The following is a 17,421-nucleotide window of genomic DNA, read 5'->3' as shown; positions in this document are numbered from 1 at the left end:
TAATTTTCTATTCCAACACCTTCCCTACTGTAACGTGGGCTATAGTTGGAATAGAAAATTAAACTATTCCACTATCCAGCGCTTACAGCGCAAGTGGTTATAACGACTTGCGTTGTAAAAACAGCGTTGTAATGGCACGCGGGGTAAAAGCCCGCGCTGTAATGCCATACAACCACTAGAAGGCCATAATGAAAGCCAAATATGGTTAAGTAAGTAAAAAATGGCTAACACTACAATACATATGTAGGCAGGGGAATCCGAAAACCTTCTGTAAGTTCTTCAATGGTCTAACTTAGAGGGTCTACAATGCATGTACTGCAAATATCTCAGAATTAGCACAGTCAACAAATGTAGACAACATTTATGGGTCAACAAATTCCCAATGCGTCTGTCCTTACTCCACAATACAGATTGAAGAGCTCATTAAAGAAGTCATATCTGAGGGGACGCCTGGCACAAATGGCCTTTCCAAATGCATTATATGAAGCAGATCTGAATTTCCGGTCTGTGAATATTGTTTAATACCTGTCTGATTGATAACATCAGACCAGATTTCTGGAGAGGTTTCATATTTCATCCCATCTACAAATGTGGTAAAAGTGATGATCCAACCAATTATAGACTAATTGCCCTTACTGTTACAGAGGCCATTTCCTTTTTTACTAGCCTATCACTGAAGCACCGAAAGCAGTGGGTTTCAGCAAGATAACTGATTCCACGAAAACAAACTGGTTTCAAATATGCATTGCACTATAACAAACTGAATGGCCCATGGAGTTGTTATTGAGGCCTCAATTTGAAGTTAGTCCACAATGTATGCCTGCTTTGGGGCCTGAAATAAGCATTTGATAAGGTCTCACATACCAACTTTACTCTTTGCCATTCAGCTCTCATTTCATAACACCTGGGTGAGAGTAAAGTTGGGTCTCACAACTACAAGAGGATCTGGACAAGTGAGGATCTTAAACAGGGCAAAGTTCTTGCCCCACTGTTATTTACCTTATTCATATAGAGCTTAACAGTTATCTGAATGAAGCTAACTTTCTTGCCAGTCATATTGTGAATGTCCTCTCCACCTGCGGTGTCATGGAGGTTCCTACTTCATGAATACCACGGCAGAGAGGAAATAATGGGACCCTGCAGGGACCCCTGTGCCTCCTCGGCATGAGGATCCATGCAGTGGGGCACAACATGTGCCCACCTGTATGCAGGCACCCTAGTTTCTACACACCATTGGACTTAGCAGTCCCTGCCATGCAGGAACTGTTTTTGGCATTCTCACTGCTGTGCCCGTTTTCAGGACACCCCTGTGGAAATGAAAAAAAAAGCTTGCTCGACAAGAGAACAACTATGTAAGCGGGTGGCCTGACCACGGGCTTGATGGTGAAGTGGAAGGGCGGACCGTGCAACGCACTGCCAAATACGTAATCAGGCCTTTAGAGGGGACTTCAAAGGGGAAGTGATTCTGCTGTATTTCAATTAAGTGTGTATAGTTAATAATCTGAACTGCAAATGAATCCCAGCGAGCTGTGGCCCCTATCGTTGTATAGAAAATATCTTGATTATTTGGACAAAGGATGTAAATGCTACAAACTGTTCTATAGAATGGATTAACAACTTAAGCTCACAACTTCATTTTATCACCTCTATTGGCCATGAAAACCTCTCCTTCTAGAACCCCATCACCATTCCTGCATCAACCGGGAAATTCCTGCAATGTCCCGGGAAAGTCACAGCAGCGGTGAAGACACGGGAAAACCTGCGCACAATGTAGTAGGCAAGACTGAGGCCAGGCATGGGCAGTCCGCCCAGATTCACTGGGCTCCACCCTCACCCTTCCCACAGTACGCATCACACACCCATTTGGGCACATGCTGTGTGCCCCTCCTATGCCCCCCTGGAGGTGCTCATCCTAGGATCATCCTCCTCTGCCTGGGACGACTCTTGGTGTGCCTTCCGCTCTGGGCACAGCACCCACAGACCACGCACGCAACCTGGGCTTCATCCTAGACTCCTCCCTCTCGATGTCCAGACAAGTCAACGCAGTCTCATCCTCCTGCTTCAACGTACTTCATATTCTCAAAAAGATCTTCCGCTGGATCCCCCTCGAAACAAGAAAGACTGTCACCCACGCACTGGTCACGAGTCGACTGGATTATGGTAACACACTATACGCCGGAATCACAGCAAAATTACAGAAAAAACTCCAACGCATCCAAAATGCATCAGCGAGACTCATATTGGACATCCCTCGCCATGATCACATCACCGGACACCTAAAAGACCTCCACTGGCTTCCCGTCAACAAGAGAATTACATTCCGTCTTCTCACCCACGCACACAAGGACCTCTACAAACTAGGACCCGAATGCCTCAGCACTCGACTGTCCTTCTACACACCCACCCGCCAACTTAGATCGTCCAATCAAGCACTCGCCGCAGTCCCGCTCATCCGAAGATCCACCATGGGTGGCAGATCCTTCTCCTTCCTGGTGGCCAGTACCTGGAACTCACTCCCCACTCACCTCCGCCTTACTCAAAACCACATCTCCTTCAGAAAAGAACTTAAAACCTGGCTATTCGACAAAAATTGAACCCCCCCTTCCCCAAGCGCCTTGAGACCCTCTGGGTGAGTAGTGCGCTATATAAATCCCTGAACTTGAACTTGAACTTGAACCCTGCACAATTAATCAGCCATGTGTAGCCAGACCTCACACCTCACGCTTCAAAGGACAAGAGAGATTGTCTGGGAGGTGGGGGTGAAGAGGAGCACCCTGCACAGAAGCTCAGGGGCAGGACAACCCTCCTCCTCACACCTGCCTTCCACTCATGTAAATCAAACTGAGTATAATTCCAAAATGAAGACTCAGACTGCATATGAACATCCACTGAACTGTTGACACTGCCTGTCAAGTCCCTCAGAAAGACCCCAAACTGACACTCTGCACATACTCATACCATGCGTCAGCAGCAATAGAGGACAATAAATGGGCTAGCCAATAGTGAAGTGGGCAGTGCTGGAAAGCCATGGAGCAAGCCAAATAACATGTGTACATTACATGCAAGAGAAGGAACATATCACACCAGCCTTAGGCCATCAAATCAGACATGGGTGGCACAGTGAGCGAAATTAAACCAAAGTGACCTTTGTGCAACAACTCAGGGATACATCAAGGCAAACTATGCATAGGCACAGGAATTATAGGAAGTGTCAGAATTCATACAGTGAACAGCCACACATCTGTGTCAACTAACATGCCATGCGTATGCCATCAGCACAACACACATGGCTCACTGTAACACTCCCTGACTGTTGAACACAGAAGTAGGACCTTCACACATGCCCCTCACCTATCCACCTCACTCCTGCAACATTCAACTAATGTGTGAAACTCACATAACAGTGAAAATGATGTCCTTTGAGTTCACTGACAACCAATAACACTCCCTGTGGTGCATCCACAAATTTCACTCAAAGATGCCTGAACCAATGCTGACACAAAACCAATAGCCAAACACAAAGCTCACAAGCAGCATTCACAGAAGTCCAACAAGCTTAGCCACGTGCAGCTAAACAGTGAGAAGGCTATGTGGCCCTAGACAGAACAGGAATACACAACATTGTCACTCTGGACAAATGCAAAGACACCATACCCCAACACAAACAAGAATTGCCTCCTCAAAAAACAATTATGAACAATAACCGGGATCAAGGGGACAAATCAGCTAACACACACATACACACCACACCAGTCATAAAGTGAAAATGGTGTCATAGTGTACCACAAGCATGCACATACACAATTTTGACAAGTGAAAGGCCTAAAATAGGAGGTCCAACCACTAGTGTGCACTCAAAACAAGTTCATAAACATGAATCCACATTGCTGTATGTAACATACACACAATAAATGCCCACAACACATGCAACACACATATGAATGTATCACAACGCACAAACAACTCACACATAATGTCCTGCAAATAGAACAACACACACATTGCCCCTTTCAGCAGAAAGAGCCAACTCAGGCCAAACACTGCATACATTCACGATAACAACCCAACAGAGGCACATACCAATCCATCAAATAGCAAACTCAGCTGGACATCAGGTGGATTCACACAAGGCAAGTACACGGCAACATACACTGACAGCACTGCATGCACACCAAGCAGTGTGTGCACAACTACAAAACCAGTAACACACATATCTGAGTGCCACACCATGAACTCCCACAACACAAATCATCACAACACAAACGTAACATCATACTCAGGAAGGGTAGCAGTACCTCAGCAAACATACATACACCTTAGCCTTCACTCAGATGCAAATCTCATGGAAACTCAGATGTAAACAACATGACTAGAGGACTGTGATGGTCAACTACATGGACTGCACATGAGCAACCATGACTGCAAACCAGTAGAAGAAAATATCCTACAACTAATTGTGAAACTGTCCTGATTGGTACATTGGACCTGTACACAGACCATCCTCACACAGCATAGTGTCCCACTATGAAGTGGTGGGGAGGCACACACACTGACAAGGAATCGGGTGGAAGACATGACATTTAAGTGGTGTGTACTTCAGTAGTGGACAGGTGAGGAGTGTACAGTCCACAAACACATAGTAACTCACAATGTGTAGGCATCAAAAGCACATATAGGCAATGGTATGACTCCACATACCAAATACCATACTGGAGCCCAAAATGGGTCAAGTGACAGCACTGCATGAGAAAACTCACAAATAATGTCAGTGTGGCTGAGCACGTCTGCACAGTGAGCACAAATAGAAACAAGACACATGGCTTATCAACAAAACACAACAAAGACTAGGCTGTTACACACTCTGCATCCTCACAACTGGCAGCGACAACAAGTAGGTGTCCCCCAGGAGTGTAAGGACACACCAACACACTGCATAGTTCCCAACCTACAACTCCTACATGTACCAACAATCTGAAGCACATGGCTGACAATTTAAACAAACAGGCTCTCATTACCTGGATCATACATATGTTTAGTTGGCATTGCAGGGGCACACACACACTACTGACAATGAAAGTCCATTCACACTGTATGACCACTCAAGCTCACACATTCAAATGTACCCATGTGAATATGAAGACAGGCCTCCCACACATCTCCACTTGCTGGGGATTGATTCACACCTTGCGAAGGATCAGGAAATACCTCTCTCTACAGTCCAGAAAGCAAATAGCGGTTGCACTCATTGGCTCACGTCTGGACTACTGTAATGCGCTGTATGTGGGGCTAAGCAGGAGCCTTCTGCAGCGCTTACAGGTGGTCCAGAACGCCATAGCCAGATTTGTCCTGGATGCTCCCAGACGTTCCTCGGCCACGCTGGCCAGGAAAACTCTGCACTGGCTACCGGTTGAATACCGAGTACGGTTCAAGGCTTTATGCATGACTTATAGAGCCATTGCAAAAGACAGCGATTTGGGAGTTGGCTCCATCATCTCCCTCTATACTCCTGGAAGGAGCTTACGCTCCTCAGGGAAATCGCTCTTGACAGTCCCCCGCACACAAAAAGCTAAGTGGGGTGGCAGGGCTTTCTCTACCCTAGCTCCCAAATGGTGGAATGATCTTCCTCTCGATCTTAGGTCCCTGCCTTCCCTACAGAAATTTCGAAGTGCTCTTAAAACTTGCTTCTTCCTGCAAGCCTATATGTAAGGATGTATGTCTCAACTTTTGATGGTATTGTTAGGCGCCTTGATACCTCCGGGTTATTGTTTTGCGCATTATAAATTTTTATCAAATCAAATCAAATCAAAATCACAAGATGACCACACATCAACACTGCTGTACACACATCAAGAAAGATCACATAGATACGACGGACCCTGGCCACCCCACAATTAATCCTGTGGATAGAATTCACCTCTGTTGTGGTATTGCATCCTCACATGACATGTGTACCATTTATCAAACCTGGCCATAGAATGAGTAGTATTACAGTAGATCATCACAAACAACCATCATTGCACCCTCAAGCCTCAGAGTCAACAAGAACAAAAGTGCCTGTCACCTTTGGCAAACTCTGAAAAAGTAAAGCAAGAAATTGGCAATGTAAAAGTGGAATACAGAGCATGTGTCATATGCAACAATACCCATACAGAAAACCTAATATTTAGCAAGGACATTGACAAAACAAACAACAGGAGTAACAGTTTTTATTACATAAGACTCAGATAGCCATCAAAAGTACAACACAGCAAGGCAATTGGCCACTACAAATTCAAAGCATGTACATGTCTACATGACAAACTGCACTGAGCATGAGCATCCAAAGTGACAAACAGCAAGGCCATTGACCAGTACAAAGTTCCGGTATGCACATGTGTACATGAGAAACTGCACAGGGAATGGACATCCAAAGTGACAAACAGCACGGAAATTGGCCAGTCCATAGTTCCGGTGTGCACATGTGTGCATGAGAAACGGCTTAGGGAGTGGACATCCAAAGTGACAAACAGCAAGGACATTGGCCATTCCATAGTTCCAGTGTGCACATTTGTGAATGAGGAACTGCACAGGGAATAGGTGACACCGTCCATTGCCATTGGAGTCACCCCAGCTCTGGGGATACAAATGGGCAGTCCAGGCACTGCTGTGGGAGAGATGGGGTTGGGAGGGGGACTTTGCCTCAGATGTGGCTGTCAGTTGAACTGGGAGGTGATTGTTGGGGCCAGTTGGACAACCGTACCTGGGAGAGAGATGACCAGCTGAGGTAGAGGCATCCGTGGCTGTGGGAGCCTGAGGGCTGCTTGGACCAGGTAGTGTGGTGGCACGGGGAGGTGGAGACATGCTGCTGGGAGACACAGTGTGTGAGGGTGAAAGTTGAGGGCTGGGTCTCAACTTCTTGGGGATTCAATAGCCAACAATTGTCTTGGCAGGGGTGGGAAGTGGGGTGGGCACAACAGCCTCATTCTCCACCAAAGGTGTATCAGGTGCAGGTTGCTCTCCCTGTGTGGATTTTCTCGATCTGGTGGTACGCTTGGGGTGGCCTTGCCTTTTCCCCTCCATCCCCTGTTGACCAGGTAAACCCCCACTTTTCTCTCCTGTCCCAGCTTCACAGGGCTGAGGGTGGGAGTTGACGTTGTGGGTGAATATGCCTTAGAGAGGTATTTGTGCTGACTCTTTGCAGGCAGCAGGTTCATAGCAGGCAGGGCAACTGTTTGTTTGAATGTGAGGTTGAGGCCTCACATGATTCCCCTGAGTGTCACATGAGGGGCTTTTGCCTTTGTGCTCCTGTGTGCCTGTTTTGTGTTTTGGGGATGGTGTCTGTGCTCTGGGTTGCTTGGAGTGCTGCTGTTGTGTGCTGCATGTGGAGGACTTGGTACCTGAGCGCTGTGTTGTGTGGGCACTCTCGCCAGGTGGTGCCACTGGCAGGGTGGTTGCTGAAGGCACTCGAGCTGAACTGGGAGCCTGTGACAGCTGAATGGCTGCCGTCACTGTGATGGAAAAAAGACTGGACAGTTCTGTGTAGCCCACCAATGTCAGCATGAATACCTTCCATAAGACAACTACCTGAGCCAACTTCTTGTCATGATCCTGGAAGGCATTCAGGAGAGCAGCCTGACCCGCACACAGATGATGCAAAAGGTCTACTGCCTCCACACTGAGGGCAGCAGTGGAGGCAGGGGCAGCGGTGCCTGGAGAAGGACACTCCACCCATTCTAGGGCAGCAGGCATGGACAGCACTAGCGGTAGCAGCTGGGAGGGTGGGCACTCAATGATGTGTGGTGGAAGAAGAGGCAGATTTCAAACTCCCTGTGCCCGCCAACATCGAGGAGTCATCGCTGGAGTTAGATGATGTTAAGGTTTGTGTTTCCGGGTGTGATTCTTCCACTGCACTCCTTTCCCCCTCCAAGCCACTGGTCACATCAGTGAGCTCATGTGAGCAGTCGTGCCAGAAGCTTCACCACTGGTGTACATCCCCTGTCCTTCCATGCCCTCAGTAGATGCTGCAATAGACAGAGACGTAGGTTCAGTATAGTGCCATACTCACAAACATCATACGCAAGCAGAGCACAAAACTAGAAAATGATACCCCCATTTTTCCCACCACCATATGCAGTTTGCATGTGCAACCTTTATGCAATCCTCAGAAGATGCATGGAAACATGCATAGTTGACATTAATGACCCATGTGACGTTGACACAGCCAAATAGCTGGCCCGTGCCTCCTTGTAACCTAACCTATTAATCTTTGTAAGTATACCTATGTGCCTGTAGGTGATATAGATATACATCTCAACATGTTGTCTCTGTCACATATGGAGACACTTTAGGGGAATAACACAGATACTGACTCCCACATGCCCTTTTGCTATGGCCATGAGCTACTGATATCCACCACGTTGTGCTTTGAAGCACAACAACAGTTGCACATTGGTGTCAGATGTGTAGTTCTCACAGTTTCCAAGTTAAGCACTGCACACCTCTACAAAAGCACACTAAGATGATGCCCACTGCTGTTCACTGTCCGATGATGTCTATGACATGCATAATGCAGAAGATGTCAGAAGGCCACATCTCATCTTGCAATGTCAAGGGATATTGTATTAAACACATGAGAAAGTACATGTACCAAAAATGCATGCCAGCTGCACTCAACACAGAGGCCACTTATAAGCCATTGTATCACACTAGAAACATCACTGAGCTCTGCACTGGCTCAGAGTTGGGATACAGGCAATCACTCACACCCAAAGTCAACCATCACCGAATACTCACCCACAACTTGCCGCTGATGGGCCCTCAAACATCCATCCAGCTGTGGCTGTGCTACTGCCAAGATGCGGGCTTTTAGTGGTGTCATGCTCCTGCGCGCCAACCTACCATTCCGAGGGAACACCCCCAGCGTCATCTATGCCATGTTTTTGCTCAGCCGGGCGATGTCATCCCACCTCTGGTGACAGTGTGTGTGCCGCCGGTTGGAGACACCCAGAGCCCGCACCTTGCTTCCAATGGCCCTCCATATGGCCATACTCTGGTGGACCTTAAGCTGCAGGCATGGGAGACAAGAAGAGGAAGTTTCAATGACACTATGTTATGTACCACTGTGTGTCAGTACAGGAGCATGAAAAAACATAGCACACCAATACATAAATGTTGAGCATAGGCCATACAGCAAAACACGTAGTACACTTGCATCAAATAATCTCATAGAATGGTATATATGTATGATGATGGACACAGTGCCTGGCCATCTCATATACATGCAGAGTGCCAGCAAAGAAACCAATGTGAAGAATACCCTCTCTGTGATGCAGTATATGAGGGAGCAATACTTATAATACATTATGAAAGATGTGTCGGGCAGACTCACTGTGTCCAACACTACACACCCCTCAATATCCTTGGCCAGTGAATGGCTACCTGAGTCATGGAGGTCACATTTAGGGACATGATCTTATATTCTCACACTCTTCTCACAAGGTGTAGGCCTGTCTTGTGCAATCCTCAGGCCTAAGATAGCTCATTGAGAAACAGGGTGGCAGACAACACATATGTTTCACTCTGTCCATTTACTGATGGGTCCTTCTAAAATCGGGCAGCTTCTGTGCAGGCCAGGGTGACTCACACTGAGGTCCAACGTGGGCCTTCAGTAAATTCACCTGCATGTACAATATGAGATGGCAAACACTGCCTACAAATGCGAGAAAGAACATATAATAATAACAATGGAATTATGATATCTCCAAATTACATTTGGACCCCAGGCGAAGTCCGCTACAATGATGAACATGGGAGGACACGTTGAGTGGTGGAGCGTACTTTTGGTCTTCTGAAGTCTGGATTCCAGTGTCTAGACAAGAGTGGAGGTGCAGTACTCTACTCTCCCTAAACGGTGTGTCGGATCGTAGTTGCATGCTGCATGCTCCACAACCTGGCCTTGCACAAAGATTCCCCTGCTCCTGAACGATGATGAGCAGCAAAGGCCCCGCCTGCAAACCCACACATGTCCAGTGATGACGATAGTGGAGAGGAGGATGGTGTCGACCTGCATCAACAACTCATCAACAACTACTTCCCTTAAGTGTGAGTGACATTGTACAACAGTGACCTTGTCTACTGTCTTTGATGGTAGTGACAAGGCCTAGAAGCACTTTCTGACTGCTACCTGTTGTTGGCTCTGTGCTGAGGGCTGATGTTTGTGGCAAAGGGTAGTTATGACCAGCCACATGTTGTCCTTGTTGATATTGTTTCTCATTGTAATGTGTGCTGGTTTGTGTACCTTGATAACTAGTGATGTGTTCTGGCTGTGATGCCATCACCTGACAAGTAAATGTTGTTCTCTTAGCGTCTGTTAGGATGGCCGACTCCCTGTGAAGTGGAGCAGAGGAAGGAAATAGGCTACACATGGCTCTTGGATGGGGGAGTGTTCCATTCTGCCCAGGGGTGGGACAAGAGAGCATAAGTTGGCTACCTACCGGTAAGTTTGCAGAGAGCAATGCCTGCCACATGTTTCTAGCTAGGAGGAGTGCTCAATCTTGCTTGGCTGTGGGACAAGGGTGCCTGGTGGGAGTTGTGCTGGATTCTCACCTGCACACACCCCTCCCTGTTAGGATGGCTGCCTCCCTGTGAAGTGGAAAAGCGGAAGGGAATAGTTACACATGGCTCTTGGATGGGGGAGTGTTCCATGCTGCTCAGGGGTGGGACAAGAGAGCATAAGATGGCTACCTACCTGTAAGCTTTAACATAACAATGCAATGTCTGCCACATGGTTCTGGCTGGGGGAGTGCTCCACCCTGCTGAGCCTCAGGACAAGGGGGCCTGGTGGGAGTTGTAGTGCTGGCAGCCCTCTCACACACAGAAACCAGACAGCAGATACACATATGAGCAGAGGCGGGCTGAAATGGTTAGGCAAGCAAATACCATCTTTCTAAAAGTGGTATTTGCAAACACAGGATATTAAAATAAACTTTACTAAAAGATGTATTTCATTATTCTGAGTTCATGCATACTAAACTTGAATTTCTACTGTGTTCCCTGAGTCTGTTGGGATCATAGAGTGTAACAATTCCAACAGCCCATTCTGGCCTATGAGAACAGGTAGCCTTACAATAGTGAAGAACGAAAATGGCTGTAATTCACTATTAGGACATGCCACACACTTCGGGGCTTGTCCTACCTTATACTTACAATGCACCCTGCCCTTGGGTCGACCATAGGGGTGGCTAATATGAAGTTAAGGGGAGGTTTAGGGACTGGCAAGGGGGTGCCCTTGTCCAGTCAGCATGACAGTACCAGACTGCATACAGGGACTGCAATGGCCTCTTCTGTGGGTGGCACAACCAGTGCTGCAAGCCCACCAGCTGAATCGTTTTGGCCACCATAAGCGTGGCAGGGTATGCTCAGATGTGAGTCCCTTGCTCACTGCACCATCAGGATTCAAGCAATCCGGGCCGACGACGGCTGAAATGCCAGAAACCGGTCCCCGGAAGCTTGTTTCCTTTCCAGTAAAGAATTGGCTTGGTAGTTTGGTCTGCCATGTTCCCATGATGCACAGGGCCAGGGACAGACTAATTTGCATATAGCCAGGTTCTGAACTGGGATGGTGCAGTGAGCTAAAAAACGGTGATGGATCAAGCCCTGATCTGTTGACTGGGTAGGAGTGTTCTGCTTAATTCAGATACTCTGTCCATCACCACCCCCTTTTCTGAATCGTTTTGGCCACCATAAGCGTGGCAGGGTATGCTCAGATGTGAGTCCCTTGCTCACTGCACCATCAGGATTCAAGCAAGCCGGGCCGACGACGGCTGAAATGCCAGAAACCGATCCCCGGAAGCTTGTTTCCTTTCCAGTAAAGAATTGGCTTGGTAGTTTGGTCTGCCCTGTTCCCATGATGCACTGGGCCAGGGACAGACTAATTTGCATATAGCCAGGTTCTGAACTGGGATGGTGCAGTGAGCTAAAAAACGGTGATGGATCAAGCCCTGATCTGTTGACTGGGTAGGAGTGTTCTGCTTAATTCAGATACTCTGTCCATCACCACCCCCTTTTCTGAATCGTTTTGGCCACCATAAGCGTGGCAGGGTATGCTCAGATGTGAGTCCCTTGCTCACTGCACCATCAGGATTCAAGCAAGCCGGGCCGACGACGGCTGAAATGCCAGAAACCGGCCCCGGAAGCTTGTTTCCTTTCCAGTAAAGAATTGGCTTGGTAGTTTGGTATGCCCTGTTCCCATGATGCACTGGGCCAGGGACAGACTAATTTGCATATAGCCAGGTTCTGAACTGGGATGGTGCAGTGAGCCAAAAAACTGTGATGGATCAAGCCCTGATCTGTTGACTGGGTAGGAGTGTTCTGCTTAATTCAGATACTCTGTCCATCACCACCCCCTTTTCTGAATCGTTTTGGCCACCATAAGCGTGGCAGGGTATGCTCAGATGTGAGGCCCTTGCTCACTGTACCATCAGGATTCAAGCAAGCCGGGACGATGATGGCTGAAATGCCTGAAAGCGGTCCCCGGAAGCTTGTTTCCTTTCCAGTAAAGAATTGGCTTGGTAGTTTGGTCTGCCCTGTTCCCATGATGCACTGGGCCAGGGACAGACTAATTTGCATATAGCCAGGTTCTGAACTGGGATGGTGCAGTGAGCTAAAAAACGGTGATGGATCAAGCCCTGATCTGTTGACTGGGTAGGAGTGTTCTGCTTAATTCAGATACTCTGTCCATCACCACCCCCTTTTCTGAATCGCAAGCCCACCAGCAGCATTTGTATTTACAAGCCCTGGCACTCCTTGTGCATTTTACTGGGGTCTGACAGTAAACCAAATAAGCCAATCATGGAAACCAATCACATATACACTTTACATAGGGAAAGCATATGCACTTTAGCACTAATCAGCAGAGGTAAAGTGCCCTGAGTTATTAAACCAACAAAATCAGGTCAGAGAGAATATAGGAGGAAGGCAAAAAGTTTAGGGATGACCCTGCAAAGAGGGCCAAGTCCAACACAACCCTCTTCCAGCCAAAACGCAGGCGAGACAAATCGCTACCTTTTTGGGCTTCCCTGCTTAGGACGATAGAACATGGACCTGGCCCACAACAGCAGGGGCATATTCCAGTCCTACGCCAATCTGAACCCATTTCAAATCCTCTGTCCATACTCTCAGGGTCCAACAAGCCAATCCATGGGGAACCCTTCTCTTCATCTATGGACACCACCTGTGCAGCCTCTAACCTTAACTTGCTCGCAGGTGTGTCCCAACAGTCAGACAGCAAGTCATAGTGGCAACTGACAGTAGTCAGGGATGAGACCCTTGATTCATGAGCTTGATGAGCGAAAGAACAGAAAATCCCTGACAACATGAATTACTGGCCATCTGCGGTACAAATCCATTAAAACACAAAGTCCACATTTGTAAAGCGCACAATCACCCGTAAGGGTCTCTAGGCGCTGGGGGCCGTCGGGAAGATTAAGCAAGCTATTTCCCAGAGTCACATGGTGCTGGGCTAACCTGCCGCTGGAGCCGGGGATCGAACCGTGGTCCCCAGATTCCAGCGTCAGTCGCCCTGGCCGCGGCGCCACACAACAAGATGATGGACGGAGTGTTGAATATTTTCAAACACTCAGCGCTAGTCAGCAGATCTGGGTTGAATCCATTGTTCCTTTGCTCACCACGCCACCCCAGTTTGGACCCACCTATATGCAAATCGGTCTTGACCCTGCTCCTCATGAGAGCAGTCAAGCCTGAACTGCCAGGCCAGATACTCCCTGGACCTGAAACAAGCATTCTATGGGTCTGATTTTGGGGTATCACCCCTGTTAGATTTGGGGGTCTCTAGTTGGCACAGGTAGGTACTTGTGACAAATAGGGACCCTTGCCTCTATTCAGGGTAAGGGGGTACACTCCTAAAATAACCCCTGCTCACCCCCTTAGTAGCTTGTCACAAGCAGGCAGGCTTATCTTAGAGGCAGTGTGTAAAGCATTTGTGAACACATACAGTAATCAAGCGACAACACTACAAATGGACACCACACAGGATTTATATAAAAAATAAGTGTACTTCATATAGACTTAACACAAGACCATAAACGATAAAAATCCACAATACTGTACTTAAAATGGTAGTTTAAGCTTAGTTATGTTCAGTTCTTAATGTGTGACACTTTGCGTCAATGTACCTTACGATGCGTTGCGCTTCCACAACAAGCAGTGTTGCAGCGATGGAAATGCAGCAAAGTACTGGTGCAAAGAAATACAGATGTCAAGGTCTTCCAGATGCCACACACTTCTCCGAGGATGCGAGAAGTATTGATTTGATGCATCAGCTGCAGCGGTGACACCCTTATTCAGCAATGCGACAGCAACAGCCTCGGCTGCGGCACTCTTCTCAAACCTTGCGAGAGGCTTCCGCTCAATACGACAACTACAGCGGCGACATCCAAGATGCGTCGGCAGCAGCTCTGATGGCTTGGCGCTTCTCCGTGGATGCGAGGCACTTTTCTTGATGCTGTTTAATACGAAAGCTACAGCGCCGACATTCACAATGCAACGGCAGCCTCAGCGATGTCAACACACTTTGTCCTCGTTGCGAGGCACTTCTATCGATGCGGTGCAATACGACAGCTACAACCCTGACATTCAAGATGCGATGGCAGCAGCAGCAACGGCGACACGCTTCCTCTTCATTGCGGGACGCTTCTCTTGATGTGGTGCAATATGACAGCTACAGCGTTGACATTCAAGATGCGACGGCAGCAGCAGCGACGGCGACACACTTCCTCTTCATTGCGGGACACTTTCTCGATGAGGTGCAATACGACAGCTACAGCACCGACATTCATGATGCAATGGCAACAGCAGCGATGGGGACAGGCTTCTTCCTCTTGAGTCGCGATTCCAGCTCATTGCGACAAGCAGTCCCTCAGAAGGCCCAAAACAGCAGCAGACACTTCCCAAGCAACTCTAGGGAGCTGGGGGTTGAAGTCTGTTGTCCCTGAGACTTCAGCAGGAGGCAAGCTCTGTTCCAAGCCCTTGGAGATCCTTCACAAGTTGAAAATAAAGCACACAAAGTTCTTTCTCCTTTCTTTGGCAGGCAGGCAACCACTGCAGACCAATCCCCCAAGTAGCACTTCAGCTTTGGGATAGTCTTTCCTCAGTTTCTTCAGGTTCCTCCCCTCAGCAAAAGTTTCTTCTTGTAGTCCAAAAGTGATCTAATTTCTTGGGATCAGGGTCCCAATATTTATACCCCAAAATCGTTTGTCCTCTGAGGGCAGAGGGGCCTTTGCCCAGGCCAAACCGGTTCTGGAGCACTCTGTTTACATGACTCCTTCTTTCCTTAAACAGTGCAGGGCAGAAACATCAGACGCCCCACAGGAGGTGGAGCCAGCATTGTGGAGGAAAGGCACAGCCCTGGAGCACTCTGTTGACATGATTCCTTCTCTCCTTTCACTGTGCAGGGCAGAGACATCAGATGCACCACAGGGGGTGGAGCCAGCACTGTGGGGGGCAGGCACAGTCCTATTCAGCTCCCAGGTGCAACTCCTCCCTCCCATCTAGATGCAGATCTCTCTGACTCAGCCTGTCTCCTGGATTCCCCAACCCCTGTCACTCAAACTCCAGACAAAGAATACACAACGTAGCAGAGGCAGGCTTGGAAAGTTAGACAAGAAAATACCTACTTTCTAAAAGTGGTATTTTCAACAACTTCACTAAACTATGTATTTTAGCATTCTGAGTTCAGGCATACTAAACTCGAATTTCTACCATGTTCTCTGAGTCAGTTAAGATTATACGATGTAATAATCTATCTGCCCATTCTGGCCAATGGAGAACAGGTAGCCTTGCAATAGTGAAAAACTGAAATGGCTGTAATTCACTATTAGGACATGCCACACACACCAGGGCATGTCCTGCCTTATACTTACAATGCGCCCTGCCCTTGGGCCTACCACAGGGGTGTCTGATATGAAGAAAGGTTTGGGGACTGGCAAGTAGGTGCACTTGTCCAGTCAGCATGGCAGTACCAGACTGCACAACAGGCTCTGCAATGGCAGGCATAGACACATTTTACAAGGCTGCTTCTGTGGGTGGCACAACCAGTGGTGCAAGCGCACTAGCAGCATTTGGTTTACAAGCCCTGGGCACTCCTGGTGCACTGCACTTGGGTCTGACAGGTAAACCAAACCAACCAATCATGGAATCACAAATGAGTACATTAATTTACAATAGGGAGCACTTGCATTGTGGCACTGGACAGCAGTGGCACAGTGGCCAAAGCATCTAACACCAGCAAAAACACATGAGGCAAGAGCAAAAATGCAAGGGAGACCCACACCAATGGTGCCAGGTCTAACAACCCCTCCTAAGCCAGGCTAGCTTGAATCCAGCGGCACAGCGAGCAAGGGGCCCACGTCTGAGCATACCCATGGCCACAAATGACAAACATAGCAAATACAACACGATGATGGACGGAGTACCAAAACCTTTCAACCACTCATACCCGGTCAACTGATCTGGGTTCAATCCATTGTGCTTTTGCTCAGTTTTAACCCAACCATATGCAAATCAGTTTTGATCCTGCAGATACATTGGCATCAAACCAAAAGCAAGCATACTGTGGATGCGAAAAGCCATCACTTGCCATATGCAAACTTTGAATTTCTTTACAAAATCAGGAGTGGCGTCCTCACTTGTGTGGACTCATCACTATCCCAACATTTCACCCACTCACATAGACCCCCTTCCACCATCAGATCCATTCTTGGTCACCTGTAACAACTTCTCAATCTTTATTTAGCTTTATTCAGACCATAATGACCTCATGCGCAATATCAAGAAAGTGCTCACAGAGATTATTGGGAGGAATCTAGCCCAAACCTGCCACCAAAAGTTCATTAAGGATCAACAGGTCCTGACTCACCTTCTTGAAACGCCTCATTCTCTCATCGCCCTGCCACCAACTACTCCCACCCAAAGTCAATCCTAAATACAGCTGGCCAGAATATAGTTTGAGAGACGCAACCCAATTTGCAGTTTGACGCAGACAATAGTATATGCTTGAGTTTGATGCAGACAGCAGTGTATGTTGCAATTTAACGAAATAAACAGTTCAGGATGAATATTTTGCTACAAGCAGCACTGCATGGAGCAGCATCATACAGGCAGCAGAGCATGGAAGTTTTGGTAAGGGCAGTAATGCATATTGTAGTTTGATACAGACAACAGTGCATGGTTCGGATTGATATAAGCAACAGTGCATGGTACAATCTGATACAGACAACAGTGCATGGTTCAGTTTGACACAGAAAGCAGTTCATGGTGCAGTGTGATGCAGACAGCAGCGCATGTTGCAGTTTGATATAGACAGGTGTGCATGTTGCAGTCTGATACAGACAGCAGTGCATGTTGTAGTTTGATACAGACAGCAGC

This window comes from Lissotriton helveticus, chromosome 1_1 (genome assembly GCF_964261635.1).
Source record: "Lissotriton helveticus chromosome 1_1, aLisHel1.1, whole genome shotgun sequence".
NCBI lineage: Eukaryota > Metazoa > Chordata > Amphibia > Caudata > Salamandridae > Lissotriton > Lissotriton helveticus.
The sequence above is the reverse complement of the archived record's forward strand: the minus strand, read 5'-3'. Positions refer to the sequence as shown.